Here is a 15,907-nt window from a genome sequence, read left to right on the forward strand (position 1 = left end):
GTCTGGCCGCTGTTGGAGCGTCCAGGCACAGGACTTCTGCTGCTGCTGACTAAATGGCCTCCTTAATTGGATCATTTGAGTAGCCAGCACACCTGTGCAGGTAGGGCATGACATGATAGGCAGCTGCCTTGATAGCGGGTGGGTGCTGAATGTTCCTAATTGACAAAATAAGATTAATGCTTATGAAGAAATATAAAATCTCATCCCTTCCCCAATATCGCGCCACACCCCTACCCCTTAATTCCCTGGTTGAACTTGATGGACATATGTCTTTTTTCGACCGTACTAACTATGTAACTATGTAACATAACATGGGGGGGGGGGGTCTCCTGGCTGTTCACACAGGTGTGTCATTGCTGTACATTGACCATGCATTGCTTCTGTGGTATTGCAAAGGCAAAGACAAATGCTTCCAGCCATCCATTGCACTAATGGATTGGTCATCAGCTGGCTGTCTATGTCCCGCATCAATATAGACCAAAGTACAGAGGGTTAGGCTATGCTATTGTGCACCTACCTGATGCATCAGAAGGTGCGAGGCCCTTGCTAAATTCTGTGCACAGACTTTGAGATCTATGCTTTAGACTGTATCTAAACCTGCTCCAACATGGACTGACATTCTGGCCTACTTTCAGCCGATGCGACTTGTCTGTCGCTGAACAGTCGCTTTTTATGTATTCAGCACCTATGTATAATGTTGTAAAAAGGCTCTAGAAGCTAAAGTCGCAGAAATGTCACACATATTTGGCCTGCAACTTTCTGTGCGACAAATTCAGACAGGAAAAATCAGTATAAATCCTTAGAAAATTATCCCCCAGTGTCTCCATCTGCTGGCGGTATTGAATAAGCATTGCTGCACTGATGGGGTATGCATTAGACGAAAAAAAAGAAGAAAAAGAAGAATAATACGCCCAGAAAAGAGGCGAAAAGGAGAAAAACGTAAAAAAACGTGAAAAAAAAGTAAGAGGAAGAGAAGGGAAAAAAAGGTGGAAATGGGTTTAAAAGTGATTTCGGCGGAGAAATATATATATATATATATATATATATATATATATATATATATATATATACGCGCACACACACACATATATATAAACGTATTCTCCGTTGAGATATTGCAGCCGCTGCTGTGTCCAGGCCCAGGAGCCTTAGCACTGTGCTGTGATGTCACTCAATACCACTGACATCACTAGGTGTAAACAACATCTCTCCTTTGCTGTGTATGTGACTATGGAGCTGTTTGGTGATGTCGTCTATTATGGCCTTCATAGAAGCAACAGGAGATTGTTGCATCCATCTAGAACCCTCAGAACTACAGTGCTATGATGTCACTCACTTCCACAGGCCTTGCAGAGTGTAAACAACAACAACCCAGCTTTGTTGTGTATGTAACCATAGGGATTTGTGATGTCACCTAGAACCTTCACAGCAGCGACAGCTTTATGAGGAGCATCAGCACTGCTCTGCCTGAGCAGAACCATCACCGCCATAGGTTGTCAAATAACCCGGATTTAACCCACACAGGTAAGTCCAATGGGGTGCAGGCATGTCCTCTATGCTTACAGCTTCCCGTGGGTGTTGGTTTGATACCGTTTGGGGACAGCCAAGGAGGCATCTGCAGGCAACAAAGGTAGGTGTGTGCTTGTGTGTGTGTTTCCTATGCAGATCCTAAGCCCAGTGTCACATGCAAGTAGGAGGAGTAAGAAGGGTTCCTGGCAAATCCGGGTTATGGATTGCATTTAAAAAGGCCCCGTGGGAGTGCAATGGGCCCCTGTCTTGCTGCTTAGCAATAATGGTATGGGTTTAGGTTCTGCTGTGTGTACTGGTGGTTGACTGCCCCCCAGCCCAGAGTGTGCATGGAAAATTGTCTGGCAGCCTCCCTGACAGCAAGCAGTGATAGTGCCCATGAAGGGGACCTTGTTGGGCCCGCCCCTTTCACGGTTATCGCTTCTCGGCCTTTTGGCTAAGATCAAGTGTAGTAATACAGGAGATCTGGTCAGAAGGTACTCGGGTACCCCTCTCCTCGGCCTTGTGGGATCGCCCAGGTTTATCCTGGGCTTCACCCACTTGTTGCTATTGGGGAGAGGGCTTAGTCCCAGGGTAACGGGTTGCGATCGCCTCTCAAAGCCTTCGGGTGGAGAGAGGTTTGAGCGAATTTGCTGGTTGGTTGGAGCGGAGAGAACCAGACCAAAACACGAATGAACCATGGATGAAGATCTAGATCCTGGTTCGGTACCGGCTTATGCCCGGATTAAACACACTGTGCGGGTCATTCTCACAGGTGATGCGGCGGATGCACGTGGCATGAGGTTCGTGATAGAGGACGTGCTCGACAAGATTCTTAATGTTCGTAAGCGAGAGATTTTGGCCATCCAGGATTACCCTAAGCGGAGGATCTACGACTGCACTTTCATAGGGGAAGGCGTATTCTTAGATGCAGTAATGAAAATTCCAAAGCAAGATGATCCGAGGCTTAAGGGTATCCAAATTGTCGAGCACGTCCTAGATGAAACCAAGTTGATTGTCGTGAAGATGTACTCCCCTTTTGTAAATCAGAGAGAGATCGATGGGTTCCTGGCAGCCTACTTTAAAAAGGTGGAGTTCAGAGGAAAAATCATGAACGACTGTGGTGTCTGGACCTCAAAATGGCGATATCAAGTCACGTGCAACAAAGACCCCACCCTCCCAGGGGGGATACTATTACCGCCTGCTCGTTTTAAATTAAACAATGTGTGTGGCGACCTCTTTTTTGCGGGAATGCCAAACTTCTGCAGAAGGTGCCAACGTTATGGGCACATAAAGGAAAATTGTGAAAGTTCCTGTAAGAAATGTGGAAGCATGCAACATGAAACAGAAAAATGTGATAAGGGTTTGAGATGTAATTTTTGCCGTCACTTTGGTCACGTGTATGCTTTCTGTCCCCACAGACCAAAAAAAACCACAGAACAGCAAGGGCAACCCAAGAGAGACGTCCGGAGACCAGCCTGGGGAAAAGCCAGAGAGGAGGAGCACCCCCCACAAGAAGAGGTAAGCTGTGAGATGGAGACCACGGCCCCCCCAAAAGAACCCCAGGAGAAAGAGGCACAGGTGGAAAGGGGGACCCCAAATGAGAGGAGGCCGGGGAAGAGAAATGCGAGAGGGGATCGGGCAGATACCTCAGAGAAGGTGGAAGAGCGAGAGGTGCCCGATTCCACCCCGGAAGGTCCTCCTGCTCGGGGTCCCCCTGAGTGTGAAAACCCGGACGGAGTAGCAAAGGTGAAAAGACGAAGGGGCTCCAAAGGGCGTCCGGACTCGGAGGTGGTCCAGGAGGAGCAGATGGAAGTTCCTGTCGTGACGGGGGCTCCAAGTGAAGCTCCTCCACAGGTCCCAGCGGTGGATACCCCTCCTCCTCCCAGCCAGGAGGAGGTTTCAGGGGTGACCATCTCCGAGGTCCCGGAAATGGACCTAAGTACGCACCCGACCCCTATGGAGGGGCAAGAGGTGGACGCCGAAAAAGAGAATGGAGCCCAGAAGCTGTTCTTACCAATGTACTCTGTCTATACACCTGTGGTCTTGGAAGAGGGGGGCTGCTCGAGCGAGGGTGGTTCCTCTCCGGCTTCCTCTATGTGTACGGTAGAGTCAGAGGTGGGGGGTAACGAGAGCTCCAGTGCGCAATCTGGTTTTTAGTTTGTTATCTGAGCCTCCCTTTTTTTTACATCTCCAATGGCTGAGTTGTCCGGATTGTCTATGAATGTAAGAAGTATAAGTTCACGAGCGAAACGGGTTGCCCTTTTTAACTACTTGTCTATTTTTGCTGCTTCTGTGGTTTTCCTGCAGGAGTGCGGCATCCCGCATAGTTTAAATTATGAAAAGTATAAAAAAGATTGGGTACACGGTCCATCAGTCTGGTCTGGATCTAACGAATCCAGATCAGCAGGGGTCGCCATACTTTTTAAAGGAAATGCTTTTATTGATTTTATTCATGAGATTTTACCAGGCAGAATTTTATTGGTTAAAGCTTTTATTGATGGTATTAAATGGCAGTTTTTAAATTTTTATGGTTCACCCAATAAAAATGATAGAGCACGGATGTTAGAGATTTTACCCCTTTTTATCAATGATTCTGAACCTCTTATTTTAGCAGGTGATTTTAATTGTATTTTAAGGGGGGAGCACCGTTTTACCAATTCAGTAAGTAGAAACTATGATAAAACATCTTCTATGTTAAAAAATATGATTATTGATTTTAGACTTACTGATGTTTTTAAGAAATGCAATAGTATTTTACCAGAAAGAGACGGTGTGACCTGGAGCAACGCAAACTGCAGCTCCAGGATCGATTTTATCTTCTGTTCTTATCAAGTACTGCCTTTTAAGTGTGATGTTTTAACCAATGTTTTTTCTGATCACAAACTTTTATCTTTTAAGGTGAAGAGTGATTTTAGAAAAAAGACTGGGAGGAATGCCTGGAAGATGAATGTATCCCTTTTAGAAGATCCGCAGGTTTTATCCGATTTTATCAACTTCTACAAGGACTGCAGACGGGTAAGAGATCCTAACACTCCCATCAGTATATGGTGGGAGAAAATGAAAATAAAAATAAAAGAGTTTTTTATTAGAGTAGGGATCTCTAGAGCTAAAGAGAAGCGTGAGTTTTACTCCCTTCTAAATACCCGTCTGCAAACCCTGTACAAATTCAGAGACAATGGTATAGAGGTTTATAGAGAAATTACTGACTTAAAAAAAGAAATAAAACTGTGCCTGGAGCAGAAGGGAAAAGAGATAATTTTCAGATCCAAAATAAAGCACCTTGAAGAGAACGAGACCTGCTCCAGGTACTTTTTTAAGAAAGTAACGGATAAAAAGGTTTTAATTGATAATATACAAGGAGAAAAAGATGTACAGGGTATTTTAAAAAGGGTACATTCATTTTATGCGGATCTTTTTAATACAAAAAATATTGATATTGATTTTATGAATGACTCATTGAAGGAGATTACCAATGTTTTAGACCCTGTGTCCCAGTCTCTTTTACAGAGGGAGATCTCGGAACAGGAGGTTTTAGAGACGATCAGGAGTTTTAAATCCGGTAAGGTGCCTGGTCCTGACGGTATACCCATTGAGTTTTATGTCATTTTTTATGGTGTTTTAAAAGATGACCTTTTTTCCCTTTTTACAGAAGTATTTAAAACAAAAGCCCTCCCAGGTTCATGGAGGAAGGGTGATGTCTCCCTGCTGTTCAAAAAGGGAGACCGGTCAGATCTAAAGAACTGGAGACCAATCACCCTCCTCAACTGTGACTACAAAGTGATGGCAAAACTGTGCGCAAATAGATTAAAAAGTGTAATAGAGAAAATAATCCATTCAAATCAGGTCTGTGGGGTGCCTGGGAGGAGCATATGGGAAAATCTTAACCTTTTAAAAGATGTGATTAGTGACCAAAATCTAGAAACGGAAAACTAGCCATTTTATCCTTAGACTTCGAGAAGGCTTTTGACAGAGTGTCACATTTTTATCTTTTTAAGGTTTTAGAGAAAATGGGTATACCTGAAGGCTTTTTATTGTCTCTTAAGGCCTTTTATAAAAACTGCACAAGCAAGATTTTAGTTAACGGTTTTAAGACACAGGATGTGATTTTAAATTCCGGAGTGAAGCAGGGGTGTCCTTTGTCCCCACTACTTTTCATATGTGTGCTTGAGCCTCTACTATGCACCTTGAGGAGAGATAAGCAAATAAGAGGGGTCCCCCTGCCGGGAGGAGGGGGACTAGAGGCTAAAGTAGTGGGGTACATGGACGATGTGGCAGTGCTTGGAAGGGACACCCCATCGCTTCAAAAAGCCCTAAAGCAAGTTGAATTTTTTTGTTGTGCCTCCGGTTTTAAGGTAAATTTTAATAAAAGCAGTGTTTTAAATATAGGAGGACTGTTTTTAAGGGATTTACCCATTCCTGTGTCTGAGTCTGTGCAGATTTTAGGGGTCTCCTTCAGTGAGTCAAACAATGGTTTTAATAGCTGGGACTTGGTGGCTCAAAAAATAAACACAAAAATTTGTATGTGGAACATGAGAAAGCTAACGATGGAGGGGAAGGTTTTAGTTACAAGGATGGTGATTTTACCCATTTTATTGTATCTTGGCATGGTCTTTCCACCCCCCGAAATTATTTTAAATAAAATTATTAAAGCATGTTTTACCTTTTTATGGAGCTCCAAGAGTGAAAAATTGAGAAGAGAGATCGTCATGATGCCAAAAGGTATGGGTGGAAAGGACTTCCCCGACATCAGGGCGTTCCTTTTTACCAAGTTTTTTTAGCATGTGTGTTAGCACACTTTTTAAGGATAGTTACTGGTCATATTTTATCCGTTTTAATACAGGTTTTTTTATGAGGAGGAATGGGTGGTTTAAAACTGTTTTAAGCTGTCCTTATGCTTTTAATCTTCCCCAACAATACAAGATTTTAGAGAAAATTTTCAACTTGTACAACTTTAACGGAAAAAGTATTAATGAAGTAACTAATAGCAAAAAAATGTTAAAATATATTAAAGAAAGTGGTTTTATTGCCCCTGTGAATAATTTTAATGAAGAGAAATGCATGAAAATATGGAAGATGGCAAATATGATTTATCTTTTTAATTCACAGAAAGATCTGGCCTGGAGCTGCATACACGAGTGTCTTCCATGCCGGGCATTCCAGCACCGAAGAAGGATGGCCAACACTGCAGTATGCCCGAGGGAGGGCTGCCAGGAACCCGAGACCGTGTACCACCTTTTCTGGACTTGTTTTTATGCAAAAAGGATATGGACTAAAATACTCCCTCTGGTGAAGAAGATAACAGAAATAAAAGACTTAAACTCTGCAGCTGTTTTTTATGGATGTCTGGAATGCCCAATACGGACTCAAGAGACAATGGCATGGAAGATCATAAACTGTGTTAAAGCAGCTCTATGGAATGCCAGAAACATTTTACTTTTTAAACATGAGATTTTATCTGTGAATGATGTTTTAGCTCTTTGTTTTAGTGATATGTACCAGTACTTTTTATTAGACAAGAAATATTATCCTTTATTAGCTAGAAAATGGTATTTTAATGAATGGAACGCCCTTTTGTAAAGCCACCAAGTGCCCATTTTAAGTGTATTATGATTGTATTTATGGGAACTTTTATTGTTATATGTGATTTTATTATCAAAATTTGTTTTTATTGAAAAAAATTATATTTATAAATCGTAATGCACTTTGTTAAATGTTATGAATTCTAAATAAAAAGATACCCCTCAGGGGTAGCCAAGTTAAAAAAAAAATCTGTTCTTATCAGTTTAATATCTGATACGTCCCCTATCTGGGGACCATATATTAAATGGATTTTTGAGAACGGGGGCCGATTTCGAAGCTTGCTTCCGTCGCCCTATGCATTGACCCGATATGGCAGTATCTTCGGGTACAGTGCACCACCCCCTTACAGGGTTAAAAAGAAAGATTCCTACTTTCATTGCTACCTGCTTGCTGGCTAGCCAGCTAGCCAGCCCCGTGGGCCTTGCTGCTGCTGCAGCCAAAAAACAAAAGGTGGTGCTGCTGCTGCTTCTGCTTCTGCTTGTGTCTGGCCGCTGTTGGAGCGTCCAGGCACAGGACTTCTGCTGCTGCTGACTAAATGGCCTCCTTAATTGGATCATTTGAGTAGCCAGCACACCTGTGCAGGTAGGGCATGACATGATAGGCAGCTGCCTTGATAGCGGGTGGGTGCTGAATGTTCCTAATTGACAAAATAAGATTAATGCTTATGAAGAAATATAAAATCTCATCCCTTCCCCAATATCGCGCCACACCCCTACCCCTTAATTCCCTGGTTGAACTTGATGGACATATGTCTTTTTTCGACCGTACTAACTATGTAACTATGTAACATAACATGGGGGGGGGGGGGTCTCCTGGCTGTTCACACAGGTGTGTCATTGCTGTACATTGACCATGCATTGCTTCTGTGGTATTGCAAAGGCAAAGACAAATGCTTCCAGCCATCCATTGCACTAATGGATTGGTCATCAGCTGGCTGTCTATGTCCCGCATCAATATAGACCAAAGTACAGAGGGTTAGGCTATGCTATTGTGCACCTACCTGATGCATCAGAAGGTGCGAGGCCCTTGCTAAATTCTGTGCACAGACTTTGAGATCTATGCTTTAGACTGTATCTAAACCTGCTCCAACATGGACTGACATTCTGGCCTACTTTCAGCCGATGCGACTTGTCTGTCGCTGAACAGTCGCTTTTTATGTATTCAGCACCTATGTATAATGTTGTAAAAAGGCTCTAGAAGCTAAAGTCGCAGAAATGTCACACATATTTGGCCTGCAACTTTCTGTGCGACAAATTCAGACAGGAAAAATCAGTATAAATCCTTAGAAAATTATCCCCCAGTGTCTCCATCTGCTGGCGGTATTGAATAAGCATTGCTGCACTGATGGGGTATGCATTAGACGAAAAAAAAGAAGAAAAAGAAGAATAATACGCCCAGAAAAGAGGCGAAAAGGAGAAAAATGTAAAAAAACGTGAAAAAAAAGTAAGAGGAAGAGAAGGGAAAAAAAGGTGGAAATGGGTTTAAAAGTGATTTCGGCGGAGAAATATATATATATATATATATATATATATATATATATATATATATATACGCGCACACACACACACATATATATAAACGTATTCTCCGTTGAGATATTGCAGCCGCTGCTGTGTCCAGGCCCAGGAGCCTTAGCACTGTGCTGTGATGTCACTCAATACCACTGACATCACTAGGTGTAAACAACATCTCTCCTTTGCTGTGTATGTGACTATGGAGCTGTTTGGTGATGTCGTCTATTATGGCCTTCATAGAAGCAACAGGAGATTGTTGCATCCATCTAGAACCCTCAGAACTACAGTGCTATGATGTCACTCACTTCCACAGGCCTTGCAGAGTGTAAACAACAACAACCCAGCTTTGTTGTGTATGTAACCATAGGGATTTGTGATGTCACCTAGAACCTTCACAGCAGCGACAGCTTTATGAGGAGCATCAGCACTGCTCTGCCTGAGCAGAACCATCACCGCCATAGGTTGTCAAATAACCCGGATTTAACCCACACAGGTAAGTCCAATGGGGTGCAGGCATGTCCTCTATGCTTACAGCTTCCCGTGGGTGTTGGTTTGATACCGTTTGGGGACAGCCAAGGAGGCATCTGCAGGCAACAAAGGTAGGTGTGTGCTTGTGTGTGTGTTTCCTATGCAGATCCTAAGCCCAGTGTCACATGCAAGTAGGAGGAGTAAGAAGGGTTCCTGGCAAATCCGGGTTATGGATTGCATTTAAAAAGGCCCCGTGGGAGTGCAATGGGCCCCTGTCTTGCTGCTTAGCAATAATGGTATGGGTTTAGGTTCTGCTGTGTGTACTGGTGGTTGACTGCCCCCCAGCCCAGAGTGTGCATGGAAAATTGTCTGGCAGCCTCCCTGACAGCAAGCAGTGATAGTGCCCATGAAGGGGACCTTGTTGGGCCCGCCCCTTTCACGGTTATCGCTTCTCGGCCTTTTGGCTAAGATCAAGTGTAGTATCTGTTCTTATCAGTTTAATATCTGATACGTCCCCTATCTGGGGACCATATATTAAATGGATTTTTGAGAACGGGGGCCGATTTCGAAGCTTGCTTCCGTCGCCCTATGCATTGACCCGATATGGCAGTATCTTCGGGTACAGTGCACCACCCCCTTACAGGGTTAAAAAGAAAGATTCCTACTTTCATTGCTACCTGCTTGCTGGCTAGCCAGCTAGCCAGCCCTGTGGGCCTTGCTGCTGCTGCAGCCAAAAAACAAAAGGTGGTGCTGCTGCTGCTTCTGCTTCTGCTTGTGTCTGGCCGCTGTTGGAGCGTCCAGGCACAGGACTTCTGCTGCTGCTGACTAAATGGCCTCCTTAATCGGATCATTTGAGTAGCCAGCACACCTGTGCAGGTAGGGCATGACATGATAGGCAGCTGCCTTGATAGCGGGTGGGTGCTGAATGTTCCTAATTGACAAAATAAGATTAATGCTTATGAAGAAATATAAAATCTCATCCCTTCCCCAATATCGCGCCACACCCCTACCCCTTAATTCCCTGGTTGAACTTGATGGACATATGTCTTTTTTCGACCGTACTAACTATGTAACTATGTAACATAACATGGGGGGGGGGGGGTCTCCTGGCTGTTCACACAGGTGTGTCATTGCTGTACATTGACCATGCATTGCTTCTGTGGTATTGCAAAGGCAAAGACAAATGCTTCCAGCCATCCATTGCACTAATGGATTGGTCATCAGCTGGCTGTCTATGTCCCGCATCAATATAGACCAAAGTACAGAGGGTTAGGCTATGCTATTGTGCACCTACCTGATGCATCAGAAGGTGCGAGGCCCTTGCTAAATTCTGTGCACAGACTTTGAGATCTATGCTTTAGACTGTATCTAAACCTGCTCCAACATGGACTGACATTCTGGCCTACTTTCAGCCGATGCGACTTGTCTGTCGCTGAACAGTCGCTTTTTATGTATTCAGCACCTATGTATAATGTTGTAAAAAGGCTCTAGAAGCTAAAGTCGCAGAAATGTCACACATATTTGGCCTGCAACTTTCTGTGCGACAAATTCAGACAGGAAAAATCAGTATAAATCCTTAGAAAATTATCCCCCAGTGTCTCCATCTGCTGGCGGTATTGAATAAGCATTGCTGCACTGATGGGGTATGCATTAGACGAAAAAAAAGAAGAAAAAGAAGAATAATACGCCCAGAAAAGAGGCGAAAAGGAGAAAAACGTAAAAAAACGTGAAAAAAAAGTAAGAGGAAGAGAAGGGAAAAAAAGGTGGAAATGGGTTTAAAAGTGATTTCGGCGGAGAATATATATATATATATATATATATATATATATATATATATATATATACGCGCACACACACACATATATATATAAACGTATTCTCCGTTGAGATATTGCAGCCGCTGCTGTGTCCAGGCCCAGGAGCCTTAGCACTGTGCTGTGATGTCACTCAATACCACTGACATCACTAGGTGTAAACAACATCTCTCCTTTGCTGTGTATGTGACTATGGAGCTGTTTGGTGATGTCGTCTATTATGGCCTTCATAGAAGCAACAGGAGATTGTTGCATCCATCTAGAACCCTCAGAACTACAGTGCTATGATGTCACTCACTTCCACAGGCCTTGCAGAGTGTAAACAACAACAACCCAGCTTTGTTGTGTATGTAACCATAGGGATTTGTGATGTCACCTAGAACCTTCACAGCAGCGACAGCTTTATGAGGAGCATCAGCACTGCTCTGCCTGAGCAGAACCATCACCGCCATAGGTTGTCAAATAACCCGGATTTAACCCACACAGGTAAGTCCAATGGGGTGCAGGCATGTCCTCTATGCTTACAGCTTCCCGTGGGTGTTGGTTTGATACCGTTTGGGGACAGCCAAGGAGGCATCTGCAGGCAACAAAGGTAGGTGTGTGCTTGTGTGTGTGTTTCCTATGCAGATCCTAAGCCCAGTGTCACATGCAAGTAGGAGGAGTAAGAAGGGTTCCTGGCAAATCCGGGTTATGGATTGCATTTAAAAAGGCCCCGTGGGAGTGCAATGGGCCCCTGTCTTGCTGCTTAGCAATAATGGTATGGGTTTAGGTTCTGCTGTGTGTACTGGTGGTTGACTGCCCCCCAGCCCAGAGTGTGCATGGAAAATTGTCTGGCAGCCTCCCTGACAGCAAGCAGTGATAGTGCCCATGAAGGGGACCTTGTTGGGCCCGCCCCTTTCACGGTTATCGCTTCTCGGCCTTTTGGCTAAGATCAAGTGTAAACTTGGTCTGGGTCAGGGGTGCGGGTGTTCTGCTGAGCAGGAATCCGGAGTGGTGATCTTACTGTGGAATCGACAGACAAGAGAAGAACAATGGCTGGAAAGGAATACCTCCCTGCGATTGAGAAGACTGTACGTTTTGTGGTGGAAACTTCTGACCGGGGTAAGAATCGGATTGAGTACATTGGACATGAACTTGTGGAGAAATTGGGCGGTTTTGGCATGGATAGTTTGTTCTGTGTGCAAGAGAATAGGAAGCAAGGAATATATGATGTGTCCTTCATCTATGAAGCTGATTGCCAGAACTTCTATGAATGTTTGAAAAGAAATGCCAATAACCCTGTCTTGGAAAATGTAAAGTTTTTTCCTCTGTTTGAGATGGGAGTGAAGACTCTGTTTGTACATATGTACAATCCGTTCTTAGACCCGGATATGATTAAAAACTTTCTAAGTATCTACTGTGAAAGTGTCCAAGGGGGAGTGAAGCAAACTAGTAGTTTGGGTGTGTTTAATGGCACATGGAAGTTCTTTGTAAAACTGAAGCTGGATCCTGGGAGCATTGGTGGAGTGAAACACCCACCGGCCAATTTTTCAATCGCTGGAAACCGGGGTTATGTCTATTATTATGGCCAGCCATTGTTTTGCCGTGATTGTTTGCTGTTTGGACATGTTAAAGAGGCTTGTCCAGGTAATAAGAAGTGCCGAAATTGTAAAATGCCAGGGCATGAGGCGGGAGCTTGTCCACAGCCCAGAACTTGTGATCTTTGTGGCCTTGTTGGACATGTGTATAGAAATTGTCCGGAGGTGGCTAAGAGGGAGAAGGAGAAAGAGGCCAGAAAAGATTTGGCAATTAAAAAAAGGGAAAAGGCAAAGGCAGACATGGCAGAAAAGAGTGTGATTGCTAGCATTATTGAGAAAGCAACGGTGGTGGAAGAGAAGGTGCAGGAGGAGATTGAAGAGGAGATGGAGGAGGAGGTGAGAATTGAAGAGGTGCCTAGTCCTCAGGTGTCTGGCACTCAAAAAGTTGAATGGTCGAATTCAGAAGAGGAAAGTGCTAAAGAGAGAGAGGAAGATCTTTTTCGTCCCCCACGGAAGGCGGCGAGAGGTGCCAGTGGTGAAAAGATGGAGCAGACGGTGGTGGAGACGAGTAATCGTTTTGCCGCAATATCTGAGGGTGAAATGGATAAATGCATTGGAGAAGAAACTTCTCCCTCGACACTGAGCCGTAAAGTTCATTAACTCTCTTCTAGGTTTTTTCTTCCTATGGGTTGTTATTTGATTTGATATGTCTTTTTCGGTTAGTTTGTCAAATGTTAGAGTCTTTAAAAATAAGAATAGAAGAGCGGCCATTCTGGAGGAATTGGCAGGAACTAATAATGACATAATTTGTCTACAGGAATGTGGATTGGATTTTCCTCCAAAAAAGGAGGAGTGGAGATATGGACCAGCAGTGTGGTCTTGCTCTAATGTAAATAGAAATGATGGAGTTGGGGTTTTGTTTAGGAATAATAAGTTTAAAGTTTGTAGTCAAATGGTGTTAAGGGAAGGAAGGTGTGTGTTGGTGGAGGTTGGGTTACATGGGTTTAAGTTTAAGTTAATTAATGTTTATGCACCTGTGAATAAGGAGGAGAGGGTGGGTTTGTTTGAAATAATTAAGGGGTTTTTGTCTGGGAAGGAACCAGTGTTGTTAGTAGGTGATTTCAACTGTGAGATTGGGAGGGATGCGGATGTTTCTGGAAATATGCTTAAGAGTATGGTGAGTGATTTCAAGTTAAGAGATGTGGTTGAAGTGTGTGGTGTGAATCCTGTGTTAGCAACATATCATGCTGAGAGTGGAAGGAGTGAGTCAAGATTAGATATGTGTTTTGTGTCCAAAATGATAGGATGTATGTGGTATAAGCAAGAGAGAGTGATTTATTCTGATCATGAGCGTGTGAGTTGTGGTTTGGTGTTGGATGAGATTTGCATAAGTGGGAGGGGTTACTGGAAGCTTAATGTGAAACTGTTGGATGAAAAGGAGGTATATGATAGGTATATTAAGAAGTATAAGTTATGGTGTGAGAAGAAAAAAGAATTTTTGGATTTATTGTGTTGGTGGGAGTGGGTTAAAGAAAGAACTAAGGTTTTTTTCAAGAGGGAAGGTTATAAAAGGAAAGCTAGGGAAAGAAAGAAGTATGAATGGCTGAATAAAAGGTTGGGGTTTCTCATTAAGTTGAAAAAGAAGGGATGGAGAGTGGATGGTAAGATTGATGCTGTGAAAAGAGATATAAAGGATTGGTTGAATGAAAGAGGAAAAGAGTTAATGTACCGAGCAAAAGTGGACAAATTGGAGAAGGATGAAAAGTGTTCAAGATATTTTTTTAAGAAAGTGATTGGGAGAAAGGATGATTTAGTGAGTGTGTATGATAAGGATGGTGGTTTGGTGAGAGGCAAAGCTGTACTGAATGTGGTGAAAGAGTTTTATGAGGACTTATATGCAGTCAAACAGTGTGATAGGGGTTTGGCTGAGGAAGTGCTGGAAGTGATTGATAAGAAGGTAGATTGTAATGAGTATGAGAGTTTAATGAGAGAGATTGGAATGGAAGAAATTAAAAGGACGGTTGATAGTATGGCTAAAAATAAGACTCCTGGAGAGGATGGGTTGCCGGCTGAGTTTTATGTGAAATTGTGGGATGTACTGAAGGATGATATGGAGAGTATCTTTAAGTATATGTGGGCTAATGGAAGATTGGTGGAAAGTATGAAGAGTGGGATAGTGGTTTTGATTTATAAGAAAGGGGATGTGAATGATGTAAGGAATTGGAGGCCGATAACTTTGTTGAATGTGGATTATAAAATATTTGCAAAGCTGATTACAAATAGAATGAGGGACGTGATAGAGCAAGTGATTGGGGAGGAGCAAGTGTGTGGTGTGCCAGGAAGAAGAATTAGTGAGAATTTGTGTTTGTTGAGAGATATATTGTGGGATGGTATGTGTAGAAAGCAGGTGGTTCGTGTGTTGTCAATTGATTTTGAAAAAGCTTTTGACCGTTTGTCGCATGGGTTTTTGTTTAAGGTGCTAGTTAAAATGGGGTTTCCAGGTGATTTTGTGAATATTGTGAGAATGTTGTATAAGGAAGTGTATAGTAAGATTCTGATTAATGGATGGATGACTGAGGAGATTAAAGTATGTTCAGGGGTGAGACAGGGATGTCCCTTGTCACCTATTGCTTTTATTTGTGCTATGGAACCATTATTAGAATTATTGCGTAAGGATAAATGTGTGAGAGGTGTGAGAGTTCCGGGGGGTCGTGGTAAAGAGGTTAAAGTGTTGGCTTATATGGATGATGTATGTGTGGTAAGTGAATCTGTTGCAGCTGTAAGAAGATCCAAGTTATTGGTAAGTCTGTTTTGTGGTGCGTCTGGTTTTAAGGTCAATTGGGGAAAGAGTGAATATAAATGTTTTGGTGGTGTGACTCAGAGTGAGGATGTTGGTATGGAAGGGGTGGAAGGGCCTATTCAGGTGTTGGGGGTGAAGATGGATGAACGGTTGGATGGTAGAAATAGTTGGGAGGATGTGGGGAAGAGAGTGCAAAAGAAATTGAATTTTTGGAGATTGAGAGAGTTGTCAATGGTTGGTAAGGTTATGATAGTGAAGAGTGTGATTTTGCCAATACTGTTATATGTTGCTGTTGTGTTTCCGCCAAGTTATATGGTTTTGCGAAAGGTGAAAAGAATGTTATTTGTGTTTTTGTGGGGTACAAAGATGGAAAGAGTTAAGAGAGAGATTGTAATGAAAGATGGTAAAAATGGAGGAATGGACTTTCCGAATGTTGATGTGTATCTGGGTGTGAATATTGTTTTTGCTTTGAAAAGAATGATGGGAGGTGAAAAGAGTTGTGCATGTATGGTGAGATATTTGGGTGGCAGTGTGTTATGTAAATTGGGTTGGTTGGAAAGAGATTTGAGAGTGCCTTATGCTTTTGTGTGTCCTAGTTGGTATGTATATGTGGTGAAATTTTTGGAGAATTATAGGTTGATTGGTGTGGGTCCAGAAGTGTTTGTGAGTAAAAAGAGTATGATTGGGTACATTAAAAAAGAGGAA

At 43.0% G+C, this 15,907-nt stretch overlaps 2 non-coding genes across 2 annotated transcripts; both read left to right on the plus strand.

Moving 5' to 3' along the window:
- The first annotated feature begins 7,243 nt into the window (after nucleotides 1-7,243).
- LOC130338192 (U2 spliceosomal RNA) lies at nucleotides 7,244-7,430 on the plus strand. The gene has a single exon (XR_008878937.1). It is a non-coding gene; the product is annotated as a U2 spliceosomal RNA (small nuclear RNA).
- A 2,085-nt stretch (nucleotides 7,431-9,515) lies between these two features.
- Nucleotides 9,516-9,706, plus strand: LOC130338229 (U2 spliceosomal RNA). The gene has a single exon (XR_008878963.1). It is a non-coding gene; the product is annotated as a U2 spliceosomal RNA (small nuclear RNA).
- Nucleotides 9,707-15,907: the final 6,201 nt, after the last annotated feature.

This window comes from Hyla sarda, unplaced genomic scaffold (assembly GCF_029499605.1).
Source record: "Hyla sarda isolate aHylSar1 unplaced genomic scaffold, aHylSar1.hap1 scaffold_515, whole genome shotgun sequence".
NCBI classification, from domain to species: domain Eukaryota; kingdom Metazoa; phylum Chordata; class Amphibia; order Anura; family Hylidae; genus Hyla; species Hyla sarda.